Raw genomic sequence first — 9,150 nt, forward strand, 5'->3', positions numbered from 1 at the left:
CCAACTTTGGTGCACGGGAGCATGTGCTTATAGTTCAAATTTGAATTATGCACATTAAATGACCAAAAACTCAATTAATGTGTAAATAAGGCCAAACGAACCCGAAATAATTCCAAAATTTAACAGGGCACTCATGTAGTTCTATGTTGCCGTTGTAAATAAACTCATGGGGGACAACGTATATCGTTTCGCACTCAAAGGTGGCACGTTCCCTCTCAGAACCACAATCCTTCTTGAGAGAAGCTTCGATTTGCAAGAAGCTTATACCAAAATATGTTCCTATTCGGCCAATATTTTTACCAGAACATGGTAGTACCATGACATGACATCCATGCAAAGTTTCATGACTTTCAGGCGTGTTTTGGATTTACAAGAATTTTAAAACCAAGTTTCTCAATCTTCTCGGCCGAGCCACGATGCCCAGATGTTTTAATTTTATTCTCATTTCTTGCATGGGACCTAGAAATTCACCCGAGGACACAAATGTGATTTTTCAACCAACTTTGGTGCACGAGAGCATGTGCTTGTAGTTCAAATTTGACTTATGCACATTAAATGACCAGAAAGTCAATTAATGTATAAAAAATGACAAGCGAACCCAGAATAATTCCAAAATTTAACAGGGCACTAATATAGTTCTATGTTGCCTTTGTTAAGAAACTCAAGGGGGGGGGCAGCGTATATCGTTTCACACTCAAAGGTGGCATGTTCCCTCTTAGAACCACGAGCTTCCAAATCGGCCCAATTTTTTACCACAACATGTTAGTGCCATGACATGACACCATGCCAAGTTTCATGATTTCCAGGCGGGTTTTGGATTTACACGAATTTAAAATCAAAGTTTCTCGATGTTCTCGGCCTAGTCATGACGCCCAAATGTTTGAATTTCATTCTCATTTCTTCCATGGGACCTAGAAATTCAACCTAGGACACACATGTGATTTTTCAACCCACTTTGGTGCACCAGAGCATGTGCATGCAATTCATATTTAGATTATGCACATTAAAAGTCTAGAAACTCAATTAATGTATAAAAAGGCCAAATGAACCCGAAATAATTCCAAAATTCAACAGGGCACTCATATAGTTCTATGTTGCCTCTGTAAATAAAATCAAGGGGGAGGCAGCGTATATCATTTCGCACACAAAGGTGACACGTTCCCTCTCGGAACCACGAGGCTTGTTGAGAGAATCTCCGGTTTTGCAAGAGGCTTATACTAAAACTTGTCCCAATTCAGCCAAAAATTATACATATGAAAACAGGGTTTAGATTATCCCAAACATCTCGCTACCTAGACCAATAATGTACTATGATTTGAATTCAACATAAAATGGATACAAATATTTGAATTGGAGAGCGTATGGTACATGTAGTTCATAGTGAAATATGATTACTGCTATATGTATGTTTTTGTTATCAAGATAATATTTAAATCATTGTATAACTTGACAACAATCATATTCAAATAAGGAAAATTGATTCAAATTTAGTCCATATGGTAGACGACAATATATATGTTCACATGGTGGAGTGAAATGTTCATATATGATGGAAGATCAAAATGTACGACTACATCAATTATAAACCGCAAGGTCACCTAACGATATATTCAAATTCAACATAACGTGGATTCAAAAATTGAAATTCGAGATCATGGCGTTTGTAATCATATAAAAAGGGACATTACTCTTTCTTTGGAGGGAATTGATTTGTTTTTTGTTGTTGTTGAGGGAAGTGCGAATCGATTTGGTACTGTGCAGGGTAATCTTGTTCTCCCAATTTTTTACATTTTTCTTGTAGTTTTTTCAATGGCATCTATAGCAATATAATAAAAGGGGACATGACTCTCTTGTGTCTTGTATGAATTGTTTTTTTACACGTTAAGTTTGTTCTGCCGAACAAGGAATCCGCACCTTGTTATCCCGAAATTTTCAAGCTCGAGTATCTTTTGTCTCACCTGCTTTGAAACTCCCACTTCTTCAACCCGCGCCGCGCCTTGTTATCCCGAAATTTGGACGCGCGTGAGAACTCCCTCCTCATCCGAAATCGCTCCCGTAGCCCAGACACGCGAAATCCCCCTTCTACCCCTCAGCCGGAAATGAAGCTCCACGTCGCGGTGTCAAAACCGGTGGGGGTACGCTGGTAACTTACCCTACATTTCGGACAAGAGCGTCCCTAAGCTTGGCTCCCCCTCCCCCTTCGCCCCCCCATTCGTACACCGAGGCCGCCAAAACCCGCGAAACCCCACGCCCCTCCGTCGGCCTCCCGACCGCCGCCCAGCCGGAGACTATTCCCCGACTACGTCGTCCACCGCAACAGCTCGCCGTCCCTCATCCACCGCACCGGATGAGGATCCATTGTCGATCTCGTCGTCCCGCCGGATCAGCCGCCCCGTCCTCCACCTCCAAGGAGTTGTCCCGATGTTTGCCTCATCTATCGCGCCACCTCAATCCCCATAGCGCCGTCTTGACCTGCCCCACCGGAACCGCAGCACCCTCACCAATTCCTCCAATGAAGCTGAGGCCAACTCGGCGCCTCCAAGGAGGTTCTGCACTCACCGCTGCATTTTATCTTTTATTCGATCTCACGGGGCTGCCGGTGCTCGATACCGAGCAGACATGGCGTGTCTCCATCGACGGCGCCGTTGCCGGCCACATCATCCATGGTGTCTCTCCCCCATGTCGTTGCTTCCTCAGCGGCGACTTCCACAATGGCACTAGTTGCGGCTGCTCCAGCTCTCGCTCGCGCTGCCGCTCTGTTCTTGCTGTCGGTCGCGCTGCTGCACTGCTCCTTGAAAGGATCGAGACGAGGTGTCTAGAGGGGGGGTGATTAGACACTAAGTGCCAAAAGTTACAGTTTTTTATTTCTTTAAGTTGAAGTGGAGTTTTGGCACAAGTTTAACAAACACAATACATATCAAGCAAACATGCAAATAGTATATGAGCAACGGAAAGTAAAGCATGCAACTTGCAAGAATGTAAAGGGAAGGGTTTAGAGAATTCAAACGCAATTGGAGACACGGATGTTTTTGTCGTGGTTCTGATAGGTGGTGCTATCGTACATCCACGTTGATGGAGACTTCAACCCATGAAGGGTAACGGTTGCGCGAGTCCACGGGGGGCTCCACCCACGAAGGGTCCACGAAGAAGCAACCTTGTCTATCCCATCATGGCCATCGCCCATGAAGGACTTGCCTCACTAGCGGTAGATCTTCACGAAGTAGGGGATCTCCTTGCCCTTACAAACTCCGTGGTTCAACTCCACAATCTTGTCGGAGGCTCCCAAGTGAGACCTAGCCAATCTAGGAGACACCACTCTCTAGGAAGTAACAAATGGTGTGTTGATGATGAACTCCTTGCTCTTGTGCTTCAAATGATAGTCTCCCCAACACTCAACTCTCTCTCACAGGATTTGGATTTGGTGGAAAGAAGATTTGAGTGGGAAGCAACTTGGGGAAGGCTAGAGATCAAGATTCATATGGTGGGAATGGAATATCTTGGCCTCAACACATGAGTAGGTGGTTCTCTCTCAGAAAATGTGTATTGGAAGTGTATATATGTTCTGATGGCTCTCTCCACGAATGAAGAGTGGGTGGAGGGGTATATATAGCCTCCACACAAAAACTAACCATTACACACAATTTACCAATCTCGGTGAGACCGAATTGAGAAACTCGGTCAGACTGATTTAGCAAACCTAGTGATGGGACTGAGATGCAGCTCGATAGGACCGACATGGTTAGGGTTAGGGCATAACGTAATCTCGGTGAGACCGATTACACAAACTCGGTGAGACCAATTTTGGTAATAAGCTAACCAGAGAGTTGGTCAGGCAAACTCGGTGAGACCGATTACACAAACTCGGTGGAACCGATTTTGGTAATAAGCTGACCAGAGAGTTTGCATTGTAATCTCGGTAGTACCGATTGCTCAATCTCGGTGAGACCTGTCGTGGTTCTAACTCTGACAGTGATGTAGGGGGGGTATGTATGGAGAGGCTAGATCTTAGCTATGGAGGAGTTGTAAGCACACGAGGATTACGAGTTCAGGCCCTTCTCGGAGGAAGTAACAGCCCTACGTCTCGGTGCCCGGAGGCGGTCGATTGAATTATGTGTGTATGAATAACAGGGGTGCGAACCCTTGATACTGAGGAGGGGGGTGGCTTATATAGAGTTCGCCAAGCCCCTCCAGCCCTCAGTAATGCAGGGTTTAAAGTACAGTAAGGCTGGGCGTTACTGGTAACGCCCCTAATAAAGTGCTATGATGACCATAAAAGCTACTTAATGACTGACCGTTTGCGTGCGGAGTGACTTTAGATCTCCTAGAAGTCGAGTGGTTAGCTTCGTGGTCGAGTGATAGCTTCGTGGTCGAGTGCCATGAATCCGTCGAGTGGGATACCTCCAAGTCGATTGAAAGGTGACTTCTTCTAGGGATGTCCTTGAGTAGGGCACTTAGGACAGGTCCATGCCCCTACCCTAGGTACGTAGCTTCATCATTAGCCCCCGATTGGATTGAGGTTTGAGTGGGGAAGGAGTTGGGGATCTTTCCGACTGGTTCTTCATGTTATATGAACGTCTTGTTTTGGATCAATTGTCACGGATGACGTCGTCAACTTCTTTCAGTCGCCTTGATCCATTCTTGGCCTCTTGTCGAGTGAATTTCTTTACTTGTGAAGTTCCGAGTGATGGTGTGAAAGGGATCTTCTGTTTGACGAGTTGTTCTGTGGCCCGCGGATTTTGCGGGATTTGAATTTCGGGAAGCGCGCGGGACGGGGGCGGCCGCATTAATCGGATGGGATAGGACGGAAGCTCCTCGATCCCCGTGCCACCTTTTTTGCCATGTATCACGCGCGCGCCTGTTGCGAGATTTGACGGGATTGCCGGGGCCTACCAGTCAGCCACTCGGAAGCGACCTCTTATAAGCTGCCGGCTCGGGACCCCCGAACAGTGCTCCTTCACTTTTCCCCCCTTCCTTCACAAGATCCTCCACCACCTCCGCTCTCACCTTGGTGTCGTAGGTCTGTTCGAGCTTCGTCGGCGATGATGGTGAAGGAGAAGACGTCGGCTCTGGAGCGCGCGAAGAAGGCGGCGGTGCAGGGGAAGGGGAAGAAGTCCGCTCGGGGCGGATCTTCCTCGAGGACTGCTCTGCCCAAGGATTGGATCCAGGGCGACTGGATGCCTCAGCGATTCGGCGGGATGATCTTGATGATCTGGTCGAGGGGGGATTCATTCCCCACGAATCTGCGCGTCTTCCGAGGAAAGAAGTCGAACCCCAGCCTCTTGATGGTGAGTGTGTCCTCCTCACCACCCATATCGATCGCGGATTCTCTCTGCCTCCTCATCCTTTTTTCTGGAGCTTCTTGAACTTCTTCGAAGCGCAGCTCCATCACTTTCCTCCCAATTCTATTGTGTATCTTGCTGCTTTCGTTTCCTTGTGTGAAAACTTCTTGGGTTGCCGCCCCCATTGGGGACTCTTGAAGCACATCTTCACTTGCCGCTCTCAGTCGGTCAAGAAGGCCAAGTCGAGTGACGAATGGACGCAAGTGATTCAGCTGTGCGGGGGCCTAGCGGTCCAGATGAGGGGAAAAAGTTCCTTTCCATCTATCACTTTTCCCGAGTCAGTCCATGGGTGGCAGTCGACTTGGTTTTACTGTAAAGACCAGGTGACCCCGGGACAGTCGACTGGGCTTCCCCCTTTTTCTCTGAATCGAGCACAAAAACCTGCCTCTTTGAAAGTGACGCTGGAGGAAAAGGCGCAAGTCAAGGTGTTGGTCGGTCGAGTGGTTCAGCTTGTCCACGAGGGTGTGACTGGCATGGACTTGCTGGAAGTCTTCCTTCGGAGGCGTATCCAACCGCTTCAGGCTCGTGACCACCCGATGTGGCTGTACTCGGGTCTCGAAGACACCACTCGGATTCACCCAGAGGAGGTCACTGACGAGATGTTGGAAGGGTGGCTGTCGAGTATCACAGGGAACAAGGACAACCCCCGAGGTGCCAGGAGGATTCCTCCACTCGACCAATCATACGAAGTGGACCAGGTCCGACCTTGCGTTTCCGACTGAGATCTTGCTTTCTTTATTTGTTCTCTTTGAATCAGTCGATTGACTTTTGTCTTATTTGCTGTCCTCTAGGCCACTACTGAGATGTACTCGACACCCAATGGAGCACAGGAGCAGGCCGAGGAAGGAGAGGCGAGCGGAGGCGAAAGTGGAGACGAGGGAGAAGAGTGGGAATCTGACGGCGAGGAGAGGGGGATGACGACGATGGCTCCAGTGAAGAAGAGGAGGAAGAAGTCGAACCTCCCCGCTTGGAACGGCGATCCAAGCTTACACACGATCCTGCACGGGAACGTGGTAAGGCGACTGTCCCTGTTGGGCAGTCGTCAAAGCGCCCTCAGACCTCATCTCTAGCACCGACAAAAAAATCTCCCAAGCATCCACGCGCGACGCCGTCCAAGCCGCCCAAGGCTCTGCCCAAGATGAAGATGACTGTCCCCACCATTTCTGGGTAATAGTAGAATTTGTTTTCCTTTGTTGAATGTGACGGACTCTTGGTCGACTCATTGAATAAGCTGACTGACTTTCGAAATTTGCAGTGCTGCCACCTCGGAGATCTCCGCCAAGGACGATGATCAAGAGATGGAAGACGCAGTTACCTCCAACCCCGGTACGATTACTGATGCTCTGCTTTTAGTCGACTGATGATTTCTTATAATTCCGGTCGATTGGATTTTTCTTGTAGCTCCTCCTCATGTCATTGACCTCCCTGATGATGATGACGAAGTGCCACTGAGGGCGTGAAGGAACAGGAGGGCGCCGGCTGGCAAGACCCCCACAAACTACTCCGGCGCCTGAGGCCGTAGTCCGGGAGGGTGGTGATACCACTCGGGCTTCTGTGACCTTTGCTGAACCTCTAACGAGTGTCCGGCCTTCGACGTCGACTGCAAATCGGCCTTCGCTTTTTGCCACACACCACGTCCCCGAGGACCAAGTGGGTGCCGCTAAAGAGGCTATACGCCAGGCGGGGATCATGATGGAGCAAGTGAAGGTGGTTCGGGAAGCCAGCCAAGCAGCTTATGACGCGAGTTCAGCTCTTCAGAGCAACATCCAGGTCAGTCGATTCACCGCTTGTTCTGTTAGGATATGCTATCTGAAGAATCTTTTTTCCGAAGATCTTTATATCTGTACACCCACTGGGTGTGAGTGGGGGCACGCTAAGTGCACCCACTGGGTGTAGTCCTCGAGACTACGGTGGACTGCTGGCAGTCGACTGTAGTCTTTATATTGTGTTGCTTTCATTAAACTTCTTCATTCGGTCTGGTCAGGCCATGTCGAATGGAATTGTACACGGTCGACTGCGGGCAGTCGATTTTTTTTGGTCGAACCAGTGGGGGCACGCTGAGTGCACCCACTGGGTGTAGTCCCCGAGACTACTGTCGAATGTTTTTGATTCGGCTGTAGTCTTAGAAACGCCATCATTGTCTCTTGGTTACTCAAAAGCAACTTATCTTGGACGTCTGTCGACTGATTTTTGCAGAAATCCTGCGATCTTGTGGCTCGCTACACTGAGTTGGAGAACAAACAGATCCAGCTCAACCTTGACTTGAAGCTTGCTCAGGAGAACTTGCAGAAGGCGAGGGACGAAGCAAAAGGTATGGCTGGCGAGCTTTTGTCAACTGTCCTTTCTTTCTGGCCTTCCTCGATGTTGATCTCACTTGCTATTTCGTAGACAAAGTGGAGGAGGCTCTGAAGAAGAAGGATCAAGACCTTGCCGAAGCTCAGAAGGAGGCCCTGAACAAAATGAAGCTTGCTGAAGAAAAACTGGCTTCAGTCGGTACTCTTGAAAGGGAAAACTCCAGGCTGAAAACTGCTCTTGACGTGGCTAATCAAGAGGTCAGCCGTCTGAAGAAAGACAAGATGGCTTTGAATGACTAGGCAGGTGAACTGGCGGGGAAGAGGAATGATCTGGAGGTTTATCTCTATGGACTCGCAAAGAAGCTGTTCGTCATGCTCGAGGGTAATTACTCCGGTCTGACTGACTTGCAGTTACCAAACCTGCGTAGAGCCACTGACTTATCCTTGAATTGTGTTTACAGAATTCTGCCAGAACTTTGAAGAGGAGACCAGTCGAGTGGAGAAAGGCTTGGACCCCATCAATTCTCCAGTGAAGGACGAGGCTGCTATGAACGTGCTCCGACTGGAATCTCGTGTTGCCGGAGTTGTTGACTATCTTGCTCGGTTGAAGGTTGCGATGTCGCGGATCGACATGTCGCTCTGGCCTAGGATGACGCTTCAGAATGACCTCGAGTCCCTGATGACTCGACTGAATGAAGTCCCAGGTCGAGTGGTGGAATGGAAGAAATCTTCTGCTAGATGTGGCGCTGATGTCGCTCTGTCTCTGGTCCGCGTCCACTGCAAGGAGGCGCGAGAAGAAAAGTTGGCCGCCATCCAAGTTGCCAATACCAGGAAGCACAACTTTCAAGACTTCATGGAGACTTTCATTGCTGCTGCCACTCGCATTGCAGACGGGATCGATTTGGACGAGTTCGTCGCCCCTTCCAGTCCTCCGCCTGAGGAATAAAAACTTTTATGCTTCACTTTAAATTTGCCTCGGAATGCCGACTGGATTTTGTCATCGTTAAACCCTGTCGAGCTGGAGGCTCGAGTACTTCGATCTGTTGTCTAGGACCTTTGGATCCTATCTGAACTTGATTTATTGTTGAATATCTTCATGAATTATCTGTCGAGTGGAACTTGTTCTTTACTTGAAATAACTTTGTATTTGTGGTGCAGCTCCAAAGGAGAAGATAGCAGTCGATTTGCACCTCGTCGTCCTTGCGGATTGGGATGTGTTCCATACTTAGGCGAGCACTGGGCTGCAGCTAAGCCCCCGAGTGGGAGGTCTGCTCTCCACTCGGTAGGATTTTAAAAACTTAGGCGAGTACTGGACTACAGCTAAGCCTCCGAGTGGGGGGTCTGCTCTCCACTCGGTAGGATTTTTTCAAACTTAGGCGAGTACTGGACTGCAGCTAAGCCTCCGAGTGGGAGGTCTGCTCTCCACTCGGTAGGATTTTTTCAAACTTAGGCGAGTACTGAACTGCAGCTAAGCCCCCGAGTGGGAGGTCTGCTCTCCACTCGGTAGGATTTTAAAA

Source organism: Triticum aestivum, chromosome 7A, assembly GCF_018294505.1.
Source record: "Triticum aestivum cultivar Chinese Spring chromosome 7A, IWGSC CS RefSeq v2.1, whole genome shotgun sequence".
Lineage (NCBI taxonomy): Eukaryota > Viridiplantae > Streptophyta > Magnoliopsida > Poales > Poaceae > Triticum > Triticum aestivum.